This window comes from Gossypium hirsutum, chromosome A10, assembly GCF_007990345.1.
Source record: "Gossypium hirsutum isolate 1008001.06 chromosome A10, Gossypium_hirsutum_v2.1, whole genome shotgun sequence".
Lineage (NCBI taxonomy): Eukaryota > Viridiplantae > Streptophyta > Magnoliopsida > Malvales > Malvaceae > Gossypium > Gossypium hirsutum.
This window is the reverse complement of record NC_053433.1, coordinates 64,877,168-64,897,335: the sequence shown is the minus strand read 5'-3', so window position 1 is coordinate 64,897,335 and position 20,168 is coordinate 64,877,168. Positions and strand designations below refer to the sequence as shown.

Below are 20,168 nucleotides of genomic sequence, written 5' to 3'. Positions count from 1 at the left end.
AAGTGAAACTATTATGGATTGAACAAATTTAGAATATACAGTTGGAGGATGAGTCATTGGGTCTTCGATTCTATCAGGTCGAAAATGGTAATATTGTGGATTTTAGGTTAAACAGTGAAAGGGTACTCTGTTTCTGAGGCAGAATTTGTGTACCTAAGGATACTGATTGAGGCAGTCTATACTTCGAAAGGTGCATAGTAGCCCCTATTCTATGCACCCAGGTGGAAATAAGATGTACATAGATCTTTGTGAGATATATTGGTGGCCAGGTCTTAAGCGTGAGGTTACCGACTTTGTGAGGAAATGTCTGACTTGCCAGCAGGTTAAAGCGGAACATCAGTTGCCTTCTGGGTTCCTTCAGCCAGTTAAGATTCCACTGTGGATGTGGGAAGGAGTAACTATGGACTTTGTGAGTGGGATACCCTTAACGCCTACTAAGAAGGATTCGATATGGGTCATCGTGGACCAGTTGACCAAATCTGCCCATTTCATACCGGTTCGCACTAATTATTCGTTACAAAAATTGGCTCAGTTGTGTGTATCCGAGATAGTGAGACTGCATGGGGTACTAGGTTCCATAATATCTGACAGAGATCCTCGCTTCACGTCTCAGTTTTAGAAGAAGTTAAATGAAGCTCTAGGTATACGGTTGGACTTCAGTACTGCGTTCCATCCTCAAACAGATGGTCAGTTAGAGAGGGTGATTCAGATACTAGAGGACATGTTAAGGAGTTGTGTGATTGACTTCTGAGGCAATTGGAAGGATTACTTGCCGCTAGTAGAGTTTGCTTACAACAACAGTTACTAGTCTAGCATATAGATGGCACCTTACGAAGTATTATATGGTCGTAAGTGTCGTACTCCTTCATGTTGGGCTGAGTTAGGTGAGCGGTGTGTACTTGGCCCTGAGCTAGTATCTAATATCGAGGATAAGGTCAGATTAATTTGGGATTGACTGAAGGCAGCATCAAAAGATAGAAGTCGTATGTGGTTCTGAAACGTAAGGAAATTGAGTATTCTGTGAGAGATTTTGTCTTTCTCAAGGTATCGCCATGAAAGAAGGTATTGAGATTTGGGCGTAAGGGCAAGTTGAGCCTAAGGTTTATTGGGCCTTACCGCATAATGAGACAAATAGGACCAGTTGCCTAAAAGTTAGAGCTACCTCTGAAATTATAGTGGATTCATAATGTATTCCACGTCTCTATGCTGAGACGCTACCGCTCTGATCCTACACATGTTGTACCTGTTGAGGAGATTGAAGTTAGACTATATCTGACTTTAGAGGATGAACTAGTTCAAATATTGGATTGAGATGTAAAACTATTGAGAAGGAAGTCTATTCCACTAGTTAAGGTTTTGTTTTGTAATAACAACTCTGAGGAAGCCACATGGGAACTTGAGGAGGCGATGCGATAGCAATACCCTCACCTATTTTGACTAGGTAAATTTTGAGGCCAAAACTTTCTTTCAGGAAGGTAAAATTGTAAAGCCCCAAATCCCTGATAAAATTATTTTTGTGTGTTTGTGACGTAAAAGTATGTCTGGCTTAGTGGTTGTTGCTCTGGGAGTGTCTGGGAAGTCGTTGGTTCAAGCCTTGGCTTCCAAAAAAAAATTTGCTTTTAAGGATTAAACCCCTATCTTAGGTCAGTAGGGTTATAAGTAAAAGTTGTTAAAAACATGATAGAATGGGCCTGCTAGTCTAGTGGATAGTGGCATGTGGAGTGTGCTAGTGGTATAAAGTTTGAATCCCTACTTGGGCAAATGGAGATTATTTTTACTAGTGGCCATGGGAGGAAGTTGTGTCTGATCGAAATACCAAGAGTTTGAACAGATTTGAATGGGGTTGTTGCTAACTAAATCTAAGGAGATGGATAGGAGGATATTGAGACGAAAATCAAGGAATTTGAATGGTTTGAAAGTGTTTGTGCCGAACTTGAACTGATGGCACACAGAGTTTTGGTTTTGGTAAGGGTGTATTGAGGGGTAGGTGTTAGGTTGTTGACCAAATAGAGGTGTTCTTTTTGTCAAAAATTTCCATCATAGTCTAGCTAGGTACCAAATCCTCTCTTTGCTTTTCAGGTTTGCAAACAGCTTGTTTTGTGTTCTTTCTTATTTTTGGTCTCGAGTAGCCCCTCAAAGGTCCCCAAGAGTGCTGTCGATTTCCCCTTATTCTTAACCAAATACTACTTTCCCCTATCTTCTTCTTTTCTACAGATTCTATCTTCTCCTCTTTCTCAACTTGATCGATTACCTGAGTAGCACTTCTCTTCCATTTGATTCTTTTTTTTCTATTGTGTTGGCCGAACCCTAATATCCTTTGTTTTTCTCTTGCTAAAACTGAATGCCCCCTTTTTAATTCGGGTGACTTTTAGGCTTGGATCTTGGTCGATTATTGGTTGGTCTGCTTCTCAAAATTTTTAACTTCTTCTTATTTTTATTTTCACTGTGACCGAGTGTAACCTTCTCATTCTTTCTCAATTCTGCCTTGATGATTTTCATCTAACACCTACGTTCTACCAAATGATGCTAGGAGTGCAGAATCAATAGTGGGGGCGTAGGACGATTCCTTTCTTTCCCTACAAGTGATTTTTCCACCCTAGGTAAATGTTGGTTGAAGGTTGGTAAGTTGTGTATTGTACTGAGGGTTTAGATTATTATTAATCAGTCACTTGTTCTTTGGTTTAAGGTCCACTTTGAAGCAAATCCATTGGTATTAGGGGAGGTTCTGCAGTTACTCATTGGTGCTTTGATCTTGGAAGTACTTTTGCTACAATTTCATAATTGGTGTGGGTAACACTACCATTAGATGGGAAACAGCAAAAGCTGAAAAGCCGAAAAGCTGAAAAGTGGGATGACGACACCACACGGGCATGTGGCCGCCTGTGTGGCAAGCTGTGTAACAAAACATGGTCGTGTGGTCGATGAGATGGCCATGAGCATTTTCATGGGTCAAAACAATATTGGGCCATTTTGGGCCAAACTGGGCATTGTAGTCCCAATGGGCCTGTGGGCCCCACACGAGAAAATCGTACAAAAGTGTGGTGGATATTGGGCCAGGCTGTGTAAACCATACGGCTAAGGACATTTCTGGGCTATGTGGGTCATACGAGCATGTGGGCCCGCATGGGCCCACAATATGGGCCGTGGGTTATCACTAATTGACTGTTAAGCTTGCACAGGTCATCCAAGACGACTGTGGACCTACTGTTGGGCCGGTAAGTGTACCTGAACCCTTATTTTTGAAAATGACTGATAGACCCCTATGTGATGTATGACTATTTGAGCTTGCCATTTGTACTATATATACATTTATATTATGTTGCATTGCATAGGGTGGGATATATGATTTTCGAGGAAGTGTACTGAAAGGCTATAAGCCTATTACTGGAAGCTCTATTGCAAATACTATTTTAGTGTCGCAACCGGCTCTACTTGGAGTGTACGGATGGGTAGGTTGATTTTTTCCCCACATGATGTGTAGGGTTGGTACGGAGATAGTGTGTAGAGGCTAGATTGGGTAGGATTTTTTGATTGCATATTGTACTGATATTGTATTGGGCTCAGGCCTAAACTACTACCATGCATTCTGACTTAATATTTTTAGGTACAGGGGACACACGACCATATTACATGCCCATGGGGTGATCTGTGTGTCACACACGGTCTAGACACACGCCCATGTGTGTACTCGTGTGGACCTTGTTGGGCTATTTTCCAAGCTTTAGGTCACCCTCTAATAACCATATCCACTTATAGTTTTCAATAACACTTGACATGGTCTAATTATACTCTTAAATTAGTATGCCTCATTGCATGTAAACCTCGTCTCATCGATTTTTTTATACATGCTAGGTTATTCCCTTTACATTAAGGATTTCCATGACTTATAACTCCATTAAGCTTGGCTCGTTATCTTAACTCATTTCCAGATTGTGGCCTAACCACCCCATGTGATTTAGTCACATTACATGTGTTTAAATGCGATATACCATATTTCATCCTCACTAGCACAATTGAACACAAGCATTAATAAAAATTACAGGTAATAACCTACATCAATATGAGCCAATTACAAGTGAATATATACCTTTAAAAGCCTTTATAGTGGCTAATCAAATGAAACATATAAAAAAACAAAAGCCCTATACATTCCATTGAACAAAATAAGAGTATCTATATACCAAAGCTAGACAAGACGATAGTGTATTGACCCTCCAACCGTCTCCCAATCTTTGCGAGTCCACAAGCTCTATAAGACAGGGGAAAAAAGGGGGTAAGCATTTACATGCTCAGTCAGCCCGAATAACTGGAAAGTACACTGACGAATTAATTAGCATGCATCCATATTAGGTAATTAAACCAACAAGCATGAAATAGTTTCCCTATCACATGCGCTCAAACTGACAAGTTAGTTCCATAACGAAACACCATGTAATTTGTCTTCGATGAGCTCATCATCCAACATTTTCAATTTCATATTTCATGTTAATCCCGTTGAGTTTCTCAGAGGTTTCGATAGATTATCCATTTACAGTCAAGTCATAAGAGCGATCATCTCAAGTATGCACTCTCGTGAACCTCACATCTTATGGTGGGATTACTTGTCCAGGCTAAATCCCCCGCAATGTAAACTCATAAGGTGATGTCGGGATTACCAGTCTAGGCTAAATCCCTTATAGCGACAAACACCCGTAATGAGCTCGGATCAGAATTACTAGTCCAGGCTAAATTCAGACCCTACTCAGATTACCTGTCCGGGCTAAATCTACAATGCACACATATTCTTTGTGAGGCTCGATCACTTAAGGAACACTCGTCTAGGCTAGATCCTTCCTATATTTGAGATCAATAGATTACCCGTCCGGGCTAAATCCTTTTCTGCAACACATGCAAGATATCAAGTCATGTAAGCCATGGTTTATCCATCAAATTTCCCATTTTGACTTCAACTGGGACATTTATTTCCATATCATTATTATTAACATATTTCATGGATTTTCAAGCTGCCATTATAGCCAATTATCATACATTCATAACACATGTAATTAGGCATATTAGTAGTTTACTTAAAGTTATTCAAACTTACTTGGTATCCGTTTCAGTTTTGCATCTTGGTTATTCCGAAACCTTTCGTTTTCCTCGATCGACCTCTGAAATTTGTTCTTCAGGGCATATTACAATAAAAATGAACCATTAATACCTCACATTATTCTTTTCGAGTCTAAATTTCACCCCCAGACAAAATAACCATTTTGCCCTTGACCATTAATATTATTTACGATTTAGACCCTAAGTGTAACGCCCCAAATTTTGGGCCTAGATGAATTGGGCTTTGGGCTTTAGGTTTTATAAAATTTTTAAGTGAGCAAGAAAATGACAAAATACATGTTGGCTTTAAGGGTTTGAGGAATTTCAAGTGTCTAGGTTTGTTGGAGAAGTTCTAGGTTCGAGTTTTATGGTGGAAGAATTTTAATTTAATTATTAAAATAATTAGGGTTGGGAGTAGTTGGGGTTTTAAATAAAGATAGGGGAAAATAGCATCAAAAAGCCTTGTAGAAGAGTGGCTTAGTGACGCCACTTAGAGTGTAGGAAGGCAGCATTAAAAGCTAGCAAGGAGGTCCAAGGTTCGAATCCTAGTTTAGTGTTTTTAGAAGTTTAATTTTGGCCCTCTAGAAGGATTGAAGTGGCGTGAAGATGGACTCCAAGGGGAGTGTTTAGAAAAGAAAATTAAGGAAAGGATCAAGGGGATATCAGGGAGAAAAATGAGGAGATGAAAAGGGAGAAGTGATAGAGTCGAATGGGGAATTGGGTATGGGAGAATTCGGCTATAAGGCTTATAAATAGGGGCCGAATGCTAGGGTATCAAGCTAATGCCGAATTTCCTTCACCCTGTTACTAGAAACTCTTTTCTCTAAAAGCTAAAAATCCTCTGCCTTTCTTTTCTTTTTCTTCTTCCTTGTGTCGAATTCTATTCTTCCTCTACGTCATTGCTGACTTTTCTTTCATTTTCCTTAGAGCCGAATAAACCTCCTTTGCCATCCAAAATCATAAAGGGCTGAACCTCTTTGGTCGAATATCCTTGGTGCAATCACTACTCCTTCTGGTTGGCTAAGGTGGCTGAATGTTCATAGTTAAGGTTAGGGGACTTGAGTTGGATACGAGTCACCTATTATTCTGGTTTTAATAGTTAAGTTTGGTACAGATCTATGAGTTGATCGTGATTAGTGATTTAAGAAGGGGCTGTTATACTTATCGCGTAAGGTAAGGTTAATGTGAGGTTTCGGTTTTAATAAACATATGTATTAAGCATGCGATTAATTAAAGGGTGATATCATTTGTAGGTTGGTGACTAAGGGAATCGCAACACACTTGCTTACCAGGTGTGTACATATATTCTACATACAAGTAGATCGGCAAAAGCTGAAATGCCGAGAAGTTGAAAGTTTGGCTACGGTAGTCTTGCGAGTGCGCGAACAATCGTGAGGAGAAAACTGATAGGTTATCTGAGGCCCGTGGATGACTCCATGGACTCGAGCTGTGAATTGGCCAACCGGGCCATAATAGGCTTAATTGGCCCAATAGGCTGTTGGGCCCATAATAGGCCAAAAATTGATCATTGATGCTATGTGATAGAAATTTGTATGTGAGCATGAATATAATGTGATTTGGGCCTAATGGGCCACATAAATGTAATTTGGGCCTAAAGGGCCATATAAATGTCATTTGAGCCTAATGGGCCATATGAATATAGTTGGGTCTAGTGGGCCATATACAGGTATGTGAATTTGTCTGGGCTTTGTAAGGGCTTTTGGGTCTAATATATGATGACTACATAAAACTTAATTAATTTAACGTGGGCGTGGACAAGTCATAGGTTCAAGGTGTGGCAACGGGTATATGCATGTCTAGGATTGGAACTAGAGAGAGCTTGGTATTTAAGCGGTCTTAATGACTCACCTCTTTTTCTCTGGAATCCTACCTGGTGCATAGTATTCGTTCATCTTAGCTCACGGGATTTGTTAACGGGCTAAGGTAAGTAAAAACCGTAATAATAGGGCGAAGATGACCAAAATACCCTTTTGTGTTGATTGTAAGTTTTAAGGATATGACACGCATATCTGCTGCATACATATGATATTCTACTTAGGTTGCATATGGGTTGGGAATTATGGAACAGAGGAAGTATTTGAGGATTGCATGGTTGCTTGACAATCGTGGATCCACCGACGGCTTTTAAGCCCAATGTATAAATGAAGGTGGTTCCGCAACTGGCTACCATGGATGTGTATCAGTTAGGTGGGTCGATATTTATATTCCTACATGATGTGTATCGGAGGACGGAACTGGTGTGTAGCGGATGGTTTATTAGGATGGGATTGCACTGCATTGCATTGCATGTTTGATGTATGGTGAATATTGAATGCTTGTTACTTTTCTAGGGCTGTACACACTGAGTTTGCGAAAACTCACCCCCTCTTTTATTTTATTTTCAGGTGATGCTCTGTAGGAGGTTCGATGTTTGGAGGGACTCTGGGTGGCCAGCTAGCAAGACAACTTAGACTTGTTTCTCTTTTAAAAGCATATAAGTTCTTTATTTTATTAAGTAATTTTCAGACCAGAATGCAATAAGGCTTCCTTTTTTGTTATTATTTGGATTATTATTTTTATGCGTTGTAATTACGAGAAGTTGAAAAGAGAGTTTAATAAGTTTATTAAGGTTTCATATTTTTTCAAGGAAGGGTTTTTAATGAAAACAAGGTTTTCGCTAAAACACTTCAATGTAACACACCAAATTCGGCCATAACATCTGGGCCAATTTTGAGGTGTTACATTTAGTGGTATCAGAGCCAGGTTGCAAAACGCAGGCTGTGAAGTGGGCCTTGTTACTTGGTTTCTTTTTGTGTTTTAAAAAAATATCTATATCTATATTTTTGAGTGAATTACAATGTTTTAAAAGGGAAGTGTTGCTAAGTGGCACACCGAGTCCCCAATGTCGAACCAAGTAAGTTCTTCTATTCTTGAGCCTGTTTAAATTGCTATACATTATAAGATTTAAGAAAATAACTCTCTCTTTAAGTACTTTCATAAAACATCGGGTTAATTATTGAAACTAACTAAAACTTCATAAAATTTTAATCCAGAAAATACGTGAATTGACGATGAGTGCTAGAAGAGGTGCGAGAGGCCGTGGCTGAGGCCGCGAAAGTGTTAGGGCTGAATCGTTGGCATCGGGCCATATGCTCGATGTTGGAGTGGAAGAGGCTTCAGCCTCACCTATGGCTAGGAATGGACCGTATGATCAGGTTACGGAGGAGGATGCATTGTCGCAGGCAATGCTGAGGATTTTGGAAAGGGTCGCTGGACCCAATAATGGTACGGGGAATCGGGGATCCATTGTAGAACGACTTCATACAAATGGGGTTGAGATCTTTAAGGGCGTGGCTGGTGTGGCTCCTAATGTGGCTGAATACTAGTTGGAGGCCACGGAAAGGATAATGGAGGATTTGGACTGTTCACCTGAACAAAAGCTAAAATGGGCGGTGTCACTACTTAGGGAAGAAGTTTACCAGTGGTGGCTAACAGTGAAAGAGGGCACCCAACCTGAGCAGGTCACGTGGGAGTTCTTCAAGGCAGCATTTCAGGGGAAGTATGTAGGTGCGAGTTACGTGGACGCTAAAAGGAAGAAGTTCTTGAATTTGACCCAGGGAAACAAATCTATGGAGGAGTATGAGGCAGAATTTCTACGCTTTAGTAGGTATTCAAGAGTTATGGTGGCAATGAACTATGAGCGTTACGTTAGGTTTGAGGATGGACTTAGAGATAGCCTCAGGGTATTGATAGCTCCACAAAAGGAGTGAGTTTTCTCAAAATTCGTAGATAAAGAAAAGATAACGGAGGAGGTAAAGCGAACGGAGCACCTAAATCGGGAAAATGAAAAGGGTAAGAATAAAAGGGAGGCTGAGACTTCAGGTGTTGGAGAGAGCCTTAGGGCTAGGGCTAGAGATAATGGGCCAGTTAGAGCAGGGCCCCTGCTGTTAATCTAGGGGTGCCACCTTGTGCTGATTGTGGGAGAAGCTATGGAGGCGAGTGTTGGAAGAGGATGGGAGCTTGTGGGTCTATAGAGCATAGGATCAGGGATTGCCCTAAAATACTGGGTCGAGTGCCAGTAGTGGGTCTAGGTGGTGTTCAGCCACTGAGGGGTGGTCAGTAGCCGCCCAGAGGCCATGGTCAGGCCAGGGGTGGAAACAGTTTGGGTCGTGGAGCACCGCGCAGAGGTGCTGGTCATGCTGAGGTGAGAAAGCCAACGTTGGTCTATGCAGCATGTCATCGAGAGGACAGAGACGCTTCAGAGGCAGATATTGGTACTTACTTTATCCATAATGTGCTATTTACTTAGTCTGGAATTAGAGTGCACAGCGGGAGCGTGGTGTGGTAGTCTATGTTATGCAGCTACACTAATAGTTGGGAATTTTGAAGACGAAATTTCTTTTAGGGGGTAGAGTTGAAACGCCCTGAATTTTAGGCCTAGATGAATTGGGCTTTGGATTTTATAAAACTTTTAAGTGAGTAAGAAAATGACAAAAGATATGTTGGCTTTAAGGGTTTAAGGAATTTCAAGTGTCTAGGTTTGTTGGAGAAGTTCTGGGTTCAAGTTTTGTGGTGGAGGAATTTTAATTTAATTATTAAAAGAATCAGGGTTGGGAGTAGTTGGGGTTTTAAATAAAGATAGGGGAAAATAGCATCAAAAAGCTTTGTAGAAGAGTTGCTTAGTGACGCCACTTAGAGTGTAGGAGGTGTCGTTAATAGCTAGCAATGAGGTCCAAGGTCCGAATCCTAGTTTAGTGTTTTTAGAAGTTTAATTTTGGCCTTCTAGAAGGATGGAAGTGGCGTGAAGATGGAATCCAAGGGGAGTGTTTAGAAGAGAAAATTAAGGAAAGGATCAAGGGGTTATCAGGGAGAAAAACGAGGAGGTGAGAAGGGAGAAGTGATGGAGCCGAATCGGGAATTGGGCATGGGAGAATTCAGCTATAAGGCTTATAAATAGGGGCCGAATGCTAGGGTATGAAGCTAATGCAGAATTTCCTTTACCTTGTTACCAGAAACTTTTTTCTCTAAAAGCCGAAAACCCTCTGCCTTTCTTTTCTTTTTCTTCTTCCTTGTGAAAAATTATTTTCTTCTTGTACCTCATTGCTGACTTTTCTTTCTTTTTCCTTGGAGCCAAATAACCCTATTTTTCCATACAAAATCATAAAGGGCCGAACCTCTTTGGCCGAATAGCCTTGGTGTAATCATTACTCCTTCTACTTCGATCAAATCTAGTGTAATTATTGTTCTTCCAATCAGTTTCTTTGCTAAGTATCAAATATTTTCCCTCACTCTTTCTAATCAACTGTGGTGGGGAATTAGTATCAGATCTCGGATCTTAGCTCTATGCCGAAACTGCTCTTTAAGTGTTTACGGTTTTGGTAAGTATTCCTCTCCTATTGGCTAAGGTGGCTGAATGTTCATAGTTAAGGTAAGGGGACTTGTGTTGAATACGATTTACCTATTATTCTGGTTTTAATAGTAAAGATTGGTACAAATCTAGGAGTTGATCGTGGTTAGTGATCTAAGAAGGGGCTGTTATACTTATCGCGCAAGGTAAGGTTAAGGTGAGGTTTCAGTTTTAGTAAAGATATGTATTAAGCATGCGATTAATTAAAGGGTGATATTGTTTGTAGGTTGGTGACTAAGGGAATCACAGCACGCTTGCTTACTAGGTGTGTGCATAGACTGCACACACAAGTAGATCAGCAAAAGCTGAAATGCCAAAAAGCCGAAATACAGAAAAGCTGAAAGTTTGGCTACAGTGGCCTTGAGTGGACAAACACTCGTGAGGAGAAAATTGATAGGTTATTTGAGGCCCATGGGCGACTCCATGGACTCGGGCTGTGAATTGGCCAACCGGGCCAGAATAGGCTTAATTGGCCCAATTGGCTATTTAGCCCATAATAGGCCAAAAATTTATCATTGATGCTATGTGATAGAAATTCGTATGTGAGCATGAATATAATTTGATTTGGGCCTAATGGGCCACATAAATGTAATTTGGGCCTAAAGGGCCATATAAATGTCATTTGGGCCTAATGGGCCATGTGAATATAGTTGGGTCTAGTGGGCCATATACAGGTATGTGAATTTGTATGGGCTTTGTAAGGGGTTTTGGGTCTAGTATATGATGACTACATAAAACTTAATTAATTTAATGTGACCATGGACAAGTCATAGGGTTAAGGTGTGCCAACGGGTATATGCATGTCTAGGATTGGAACTAGGGAGAGCTTGCTACTTAAGCAGTCTTAATGACTTAACTCTTCTTCTTTGGAATCCTACCTGGTGCATAATGTTTGTTCTTCTTAGCTCACGGGATTTGTTAACAGGCCAAGGTAAGTGAAAATCATAATAATGGAAAAATTACAGAAATGCCCCTAAGAGCGAAGATGACCAAAATACCCCTATGTGTTGAATGTAAGTTTTATGGATATGACACGCATATCTACTGCATACATATGATATTCTACTTAGGTTGCATATGGGTTGGGAAATATGTAACAGAGGAAGTATTTAAGGATCGCATGGTTGCTTGACAATCGTGGATCCACCGACGGCTTTTAAGCCCAATGTATAAATGAAGGTGGTTCCGCAACCGGGCTACCATGGATGTGTATCGATTGGGTGGGTCGATATTTATATTCCCACATGATGTGTATCGGAGGACGGAGCTGGTGTGTAGCGGATGTATTATTAGGATGGGATTGCACTGCATTACATTGCATGTTTGATGTATGGTGAATATTGAATGCTTGTTACTTATCGAGGGTTGTACACACTAAGTTTACGAAAACTCACCCCCTCTTTTATTTTATTTTCGGGTGATGCTCTGTAGGAGGTTCGATGTTTGGAGGGACTCTGGGTGGCCAGCTAGCAAGACAACTTAGACTTGTTTCTCTTTTAAAAACATGTAAGTTCTTTATTTTATTAAGTAATTTTCAGACCGGAATGTAATAAGGCTTCCTTTTTGTTATTATTTGGATTATTATTTTTATGCATTGTAATTACGAGAAGTTGAACATGGATTTTCTAAACCATAGTTTATTTTATAAACTACGTTTCCGCAACTAAATTTCAAAATGACAGGTTTTCATAAAATCATATGTTATAAACAGGTTTTTGTGATTGAAAAGAGAGTTTAATAAGTTTATTAAGGTTTCATATTTTTTTCAAGGAAGGGTTTTCAATGAAAACAATGTTTTCGCTAAAACACTTCAATGTAACACGCCAGATTCGACCATAATGTCCGGGTCGGGTTTGGGGTGTTACACTAGGCTCATATGATGAAATGCATGAATTTTCTACATTACCCAAGCCTAGCCGAATGTTCTTTCCTCTTATGGAAGCCCACATTTCTCCATTATTTCACATTTCTACCATATATTTTACACTTTTTTCAAAAAGGTCCTTTTAGGTGTTTTTCTTGAAAATCACCAAGAAAAAGATGTTTAACACACATCCAACTTTCATATTCCTCCATAAATCATCAAAGAATAAACATGTCACACATGGGTCACTTTACATACATGAACCCTAACTCAAAATATGGGTAGAAATGGAGAGAGTAAGTTACTGGATTTCAAAAATACGAAGAACATTAAAAATGGGGCTTGGGAGCACTTACTATTGAGCTTGAAAAGTGAAAAAGCCCTAGCTATGGTGCCTCTCAAATTTCAGCTGCAAGGTGGAGAAGATGAGTTGATTTTTGGCTTATTTTCCCATTTTATTTCATTAATTAGCCAAATGACCAAAATGCCGTTAAGCCCTTTCTTTGAAATTTTATCCATACATGCCCATTTTTGTCCAAAAACTTAGAAATTGGGAAAATTGTTCTTTAAGGACTTCTAATTAATAATCTAAAGCAATTTCATACAAATTTCTTCTAGAATCCACGTTTTGTACTTTATTCAATTTGGTACTTATTTTCCAATCGGACACCTTACTCATAAAATTTCTTTATGAAACTTTAACACATGCATATTCTCATATTCTAGTCCTCATAATAATCATAAAATAAATATTTCAATGTCAGATTTGTGGTCTCGAAACCACTGTTCTTACTAGGCCCTATTTTGAGATGTTACATTTCTCCCCCCTTTAGGGTCTTTCGTCCTCGAAAGTCTTATCAATTAACAGGTTCAGATATTAGCTTCTCATGGTTTCTTCTGGCTCCCATGTAGCCTCTTCCACACCATGTCGATTCTATAAGACTTTTACCAAATCCACATCTTTATTTCTCAGCTGTTTAACTTCACGAGCCAGAATCTTTACCAGTTCTTCACCATAGGCCATGTCTTGTCTAATTTTGATCTCCGTCGGTACAATCACCTGAGAGGGGTCTGATCGATATTGCCTTAACATAGATACATGGAATACATCATGAATCTTTTCCAGTTCTGGTGGCAATGCAAACGATAGGCTAATGGTCTAACTCTTTAGTGATCTTGTATGGTCGGATAAATCACGAACTCAGTTTGCCTTTCTTTCCAAATCTCAATACCTTTTTCCATAGAGATACTTTCAAGAATACTTTATCTCTGACTTGGAACTCAATCTCTTTTCTTTTCAGATCAGCATATGACTTTTGTCTACCCGATGGCACTTTTAAGTAATCGCGTATCACTTTGACCTTTTCTTAAATTTCCTTGAGTAGATCAACTCCGTGAATCTGACTCTCCTTGAGTTCTATCCAATACAATGGACTTTGGCACTTTCTGCCATACAAGGCCTCATAAGGCGCCATCTTTAAACTCGTTTGAAAATTGTTGTTGTAGGCAAACCCTACCAATGGCAGATATTTTTCCCAGCTGCCCTGAAATTCAAGGATGCAATATTGCAACATATCCTCAAGAATCTAAATCATCTGTTCAGACTAACCATCAGTCTGTGGGTGAAAAGCTGTACTAAAACTCAACGTAGTACCCAAGGCTTCTTGTAACTTCTTCTAGAATCTCGAAGTGAATCTCGGGTCTCTGTCTGAAATAATCGATAGCGGTACCCCATGTAATCTCACAATCTCAGATATATACAAATCGGCCAACTTGTCAAGTGAATAATCTGTCCTTATCGAAATAAAATGAGTCAAATTTTTCAACTTATCAACCACAACTCATATAGCATCTTTCATTTTCGGGGTCAATGGCAATCCTATCACGAAGTCCATAGTGATTCTGTCCCACTTCCATTCAAGGACCATCATAGGTTGTAGTAAACCAGAAGGTACTTGATGTTCAGCTTTGACTTGCTAACATATCAAGCATTTCGATATAAATTCAGAGATATCTCTTTTCATGCCGTCCTACCAGTTCATTTTTTTCAAATTATTATACATCTTGGTACTTTGTGAATGAATAGACAAACGGCTATCATGTGCCTCTTGCAAGATTTTTCGAGTATTGATACTCAGGGGTTAAATATCGATACTTTGGTAGGGGTATCGATAATTTTTGAAACTTTGGGTTTTTAATCGAGAAACAGAATACAATTTTGGTACCAACTTTCCTAGAAGTATCGATACCTCTTGAGCAAAATATCATTACCACGTCTTTTGTATTGTTACCTATGTTGACGTTTTAAGATTTTGCTAAAACATATCATATGCATGTTTAATTATTATTTTAAGGCTATTCTAAACCTGTATGAATGTTAAAACGAAAGATGATTCGGTAAAAATGAGCTTTTTACTTGTTGGTTAGGACATGAGACCGTGGTGTGGCGTCCTAATATTCGGGCTAAGCGACCATGCCGGGTATGGGGTGTTACAGTTTATCAGTAATTCAATGGCAGTTTATCTACAAATTAGTGGTGGCATGTCCAAAAATGGTGTTTGGATGGACAAGTTTTGGGGAACTTGATATTGATGTGGAGCAGAGATGGGTAGGAATTTTTATAAAATGTGCATCGATATGTTCATGCATAGTTATCAGTGATAAATTCCATAATTTTGATGATGTATGATTATGTCATGTTTGATATATGAGTTGATGTGTATGCAAATATATGTATACGTAGGGTCGTCAAGACACCCTGTGGTGTAGCGGAAAAATTATTCCGGAGATCCAAACTAGGAATCCATGCATGAGAAACAAATCGATAAGAAAAGGTTTAAAAAATATACCTTTCTTACTCTGAAAAATTGGAAAGAACCACTATTGTTTTAATCCGCTTCGTACACTGCTGATCCAAAGCCCCAACAGAGTCATCCCGGCCTCTACGTATCCCACCTTGTTGCGAACGAACAAACAAAAGCTCTCATTGAATGTTTCAGAGAATTTTTCTGAAAAGAAATGCGGCTACTAGACCTATGTTCTTTTTCTTTTGTGGTTAATTTTGGTTAACACTTTTTTGCACCCTAGGGTTTTATTTTATGTTTCTTTTCCTTTTATTTAATATTCCCTAAAAAAAACAAAATCCCTTTTTTGGTGTCACAGTATATATGAAAATGTCACATTGTAATATCCTTTCCAAAAGGATATTAATTTCCATATATATTTTATGTTTCACCGAAATTAATTATTATAATACTTTATTTTAATAATTTCGGTAAACAGATCATAATTAATATTTTATATGAATCAAATTTATACATTTATTTTAATTATGTTCTATATTCTTGTACAATAAATTTGTACATATATTGTGTTTATTATTTAACAGTCAAATTAAATTAATTTAATAATTAATATAATTCTCATGACAGTTAAATTTAATACCAACTGTGTTCATATTCTATTCATTTCAACCATAGGGTGTGACCCTGTAGGCTCTTGTAACATTGGTAGTAATACTAGAACAATTCTAAAGCTACAAGCAATGAGTGGCATCTTGTAATGCATCATCGCTACCCATGTAACGCCCCAAATCCTTGATAAAATAATTTTTGTGTGTTTGTGATGTGAAAGTATGTCTGGCTTAGTGGTTGTGTGCTCTGGGAGTGTCTGGGAAGTCATGGGTTCAAGCCTTGGCTTCCACAAAAAAATTGCTTTTAAGGATTAAACCCTTATCTTAGGTCAGTAGGGTTATAAGTAAAAGTTGTTAAAAACATGACAGAATGGGTCTACTGGTCTAGTGGATAGTGGCGTATCGAGTGTGCTAGTGGTTTAAGGTTCGAATCCCTGCTTGTACAAATGGTGATTATTTTTACTGGTGGTCATGGAAGGAAGTTGTGTTTGACCGAAACACCAAGAGTTTGAACATATTTGAATGGGGTTGTTGTTAGTTGAATCTGAGGAAATGGATGAGAGGAAATTGAGGAGGAAATTAGGGAATTTGAATGGTCTAAAAGTGTTTGTGCCAAATTTGAACTGATGGTACACAGAACTTCGATTTTGGCAGGGGTGTGTTGAGGGGTAAGTGTTAGGTTATTGATCGAATAGAGGTGTTCTTTTTGTTAAAAATTTCGGTCATAGTCTAGCTGGGAGCCGAATCCTCTCATTGCTTTTAAGGTTAGGAAATAGTTTGTTTTGTGTTCTTTCTTGTTTTTGGTCTCGGGTAGTCCCTCAAAGGTCCCCAAAACTGCTGCGATTTCCTTTTGTCCTTAGCCGAATACTACTTTCCCCAATCTTCTTCTTTTCTGCCGATTTTGTCTTCTCCTCTTTCTTAACTTGGCCGATTACCTAAGTAGCACTTCTCTTCCCTTTGATTCTTTTTTTCTCTATTGTGTTGGCCGAACCCTAATATCCTTTGTTTTTCTCTTACTAAAACTGAATTAGGGTACTTCTAGGCTTGGATCTTGGCCTATTATTGGTTGGTCTTCTTCTCAAAAGTTTTATCTTTTTTTTTTATTTTCATTGTGAGTGAGTGTAACCTTCTCACTCTTTCTCAATTCTACCTTAATGATTTTCATCTAACACCTACGTTCTGCCAAATGATGCTAGGAGTGCGGAATCAATAGTGGGGGCATACGACGATTCCTTTCTTTCCCTACAAGTGATCTTTCCATTTGATGGTTGATAAGTTGTATATTGTACTGAGGGTTTAGATTATTATTAATCAGTCGCTTGTTCTTTGGTTTAAGGTTGACTTTGAAGCAAATCCATTGGTATTGGAGCCGATTCTGCAGTTACTCATTGGTGCTTTGATCTAGGAAGTACTTTAGCTACAATTTCATAACAGGTGTGTGTAACACTACCATTAGATGGGAAATTGCAAAAGCTGAAAAGCTGAAAAGTCGAAAAGCCAAAAAGTGGGCTAACGACACCACACGGGCGCGTGGCCGTGATAAACCGTAAATTATACATATTTTTACCCCATGTTTAATGCATTTTATGGATGATTTCTCATTAGAGTTGGTGAATTCGATGCTCATAATGCTTTAATTTCATGTTTTATACTTAGGAGAGCATAGGAGAGCGAAAGGAACGAGAAACGGGCCAAAAACAGAAAAAATGGGCCAAAGTACGAAATCAACACGGCCTGGACCTCCTTACACGGGCAGACCACACAGCCGTGTCAATCTGGCAGAATTGGAGCACGACTCACAATAGTACACGCCCTTGCCATTTTAACAGGCTCAAACACAGCCTGAAGTAATTGCACACGGGCGTGTCCCTGCCGAGCCCAAGTTAAGTCCAATTCAGAAAAGGCCACTTTTGAGGGCTTCTAGGCATTCCAAAGCCTATAAATACACCCTAGAAGAGGAGAAAAGGGGGACAGAGAATAGGGGGTAAGAAATTACTCCAAGGAAGCCGATTAATCCATCTCAGAAGCCAGACTCATCATCAAGACTGAAGATCTCTCCTCAATTTCCCTTCAAGAGTTTTGGGTTTTCTTTATGTTTTGTATTCTTTATTCTTCTGAGATTTTTTCTTATTTAGTTATGAACTAAAACCCCTAAATACCTAAGGGGAATGAAACCTAAGATGAATCTTGTTATTATTTTCTGAATCGTATGATAAATATTTAACATGTTCTTAATTATGTGCTCTTAATTCTTGTTTTGTTATCCCATGATACTGATTCAAGACATGCTCTTATTCAGAGGAGGAATAGACCCTGTCTAAGAGTACTTTTGTCATAATTAAGCGGAGTTGATTGCGCGCCTATAAATAGGGTGACAAGATTTTTCTGAATTAGGGTGAAACCTAATAAGGATATCCATAGATTGAGTAATGCAACCCTAGAGTGTTTATTAGAGAAAAGTCTCGGTTATTCAATCTAGGGATTAGACATTATTAGTCTTGAATAGGGATAATAACATAACTTAGGGATTATTAGTCTTGAATAGGGATAATAACATAACTTAGGGATCTCTACTGAACAAGTTGAATGAATAAATCGTCCGATTTGGAGCCAGAATAACAAGTAAAGTCTAGGTGGATTTTTCCTTAGGTATTGTCTTCATTCAATCGATTTTCCCAAAAGCAATTCCCCAATTCTTTTCTCTGTGAGTTCTTAAAGCAATTCCTCAATTATTTTCTCTGTGAGTTATTAGTTTAGATAATTAGTTAATTAAAACAAAACCCCATTATTCTTAGGCTAGATAATAAAAAGGCAGTCATTACTAGTACTTTTAGCTCCTTTGGGTTCGACAATCCGGTCTTGCTAAAACTATACTACTGTTCGATAGGTACACTTGCATACATCGCGATAATAGTTAGTTTAAGAACGAGTAATTATAAATATTTAAAACCTATCATGAAACCTCGCGATCAAGTTTTTGGCACCGTTGCCGGGAAACTGAAATATTAGGAACACTCAATTTTTATTACTTTAGCAATTTATTTTTCTTGCAATTTAATATAATATAATTTAATTTTATTATTATTACTAATCAACTTCTTTTTTCCTTCTTTTGACAGGTTTTCATAGTTTATGACTAGAAGAAACCCGTCGGGACTATTACTTTTTGAAGAAGATATCGATCGCACATTTCGTAGAAACCAAAGAGAAATAAGGCAAAGCTTAAGATACACGGAAAATGAGCAAGAAGACGATACTCAACCCCCAACTGAAGAGATGGCTGAAACCTAGGCAATCAGCTACCTCCTGCAATTGTGGCTAATCAAGATCCTGCTCCACGTACTATGTATGACTATGCTAAACCTTCTTTAACAGGAACAGAGTCAAGTATAGTTAGACCTGCTATTGCTGCGAATAATTTTGAACAGAAACCTAACATAATTCAGATGATACAGCAGTTTGTTCAGTTTAATGGTTTGCAGGATGAGGATCCCAACATTCATTTGGCAAATTTTCTGGAGTTTTCTGACACTTTCAAAATTAATGGCATTTCTGAAGATGCCATTCGCCTTCGGTTATTCCCTTTTCCACTGAGAAACAAAGCTAAACAGTGGTTGAACTCGTTACCACGAGGGTCTATCACTACTTGGGAATAAATGATCAAAAAATTTCTACTAAAATATTTTTCGCCGGCTAAAACAGCTAAGTTACGTAATGATATCTCTTCTTTTGTGTAGATGAACTTAGAAACACTTTACGATGCATGAGAGAGATACAAGGATCTATTGCAAAGGTGCCCTCACCATGTGTTACCTCTATGGCTACAAGTTCAAACATTTTACAATGGTGTGAATCCCTGAACAAGACAGATGATTGACGCAACTACTGGAGGAACCATCAACAACAAAACACCTGAAGAGGCTTATGAATTCATTAAAAAAATGTCACTGAATAACTATCAGTGGCAAGTCATGAGGACTAAGCCAACAAAAATAGCCGGCATTTATAACATCAACTCAGTTACTATGCTATCAAATCAGGTAGAACTTCTCAATAAAAAGATTAATGGTTTACTTGGTTCTACACAGGTATATCCAGTAATGAGGTGTGACTCAAATGAAGGAGGTGTGCATACAGAATATCAATCCTTCAATCCTACAACTGAAGAGGAACAAGTCAACTATATGGGTAACAATAACTTTCGATTTCAAAAAAACCCATACAGTAATACTTATAATGCAGGTTGGAGGAACCACCCAAATTTCTCTTGGGGTGGTCAAGGGAATCAAAAGCCACAAAATCCTCAGGGTTTTCAATAGCCACCATATTAACAAGAGAATAAACCAAACCTTGAAGAGATGCTCTCCAAATTCATCTTGGTATTAGAAACCCGTTTC

The 20,168-nt window shown here is 38.7% G+C and overlaps 1 non-coding gene across 1 annotated transcript; it reads right to left on the bottom strand.

Moving 5' to 3' along the window:
- Positions 1-19,475: 19,475 nt before the first annotated feature.
- LOC121208697 (small nucleolar RNA R71) lies at positions 19,476-19,582 on the bottom strand. Its single transcript, XR_005903828.1, has one exon. It is a non-coding gene; the product is annotated as a small nucleolar RNA R71 (small nucleolar RNA).
- Positions 19,583-20,168: the final 586 nt, after the last annotated feature.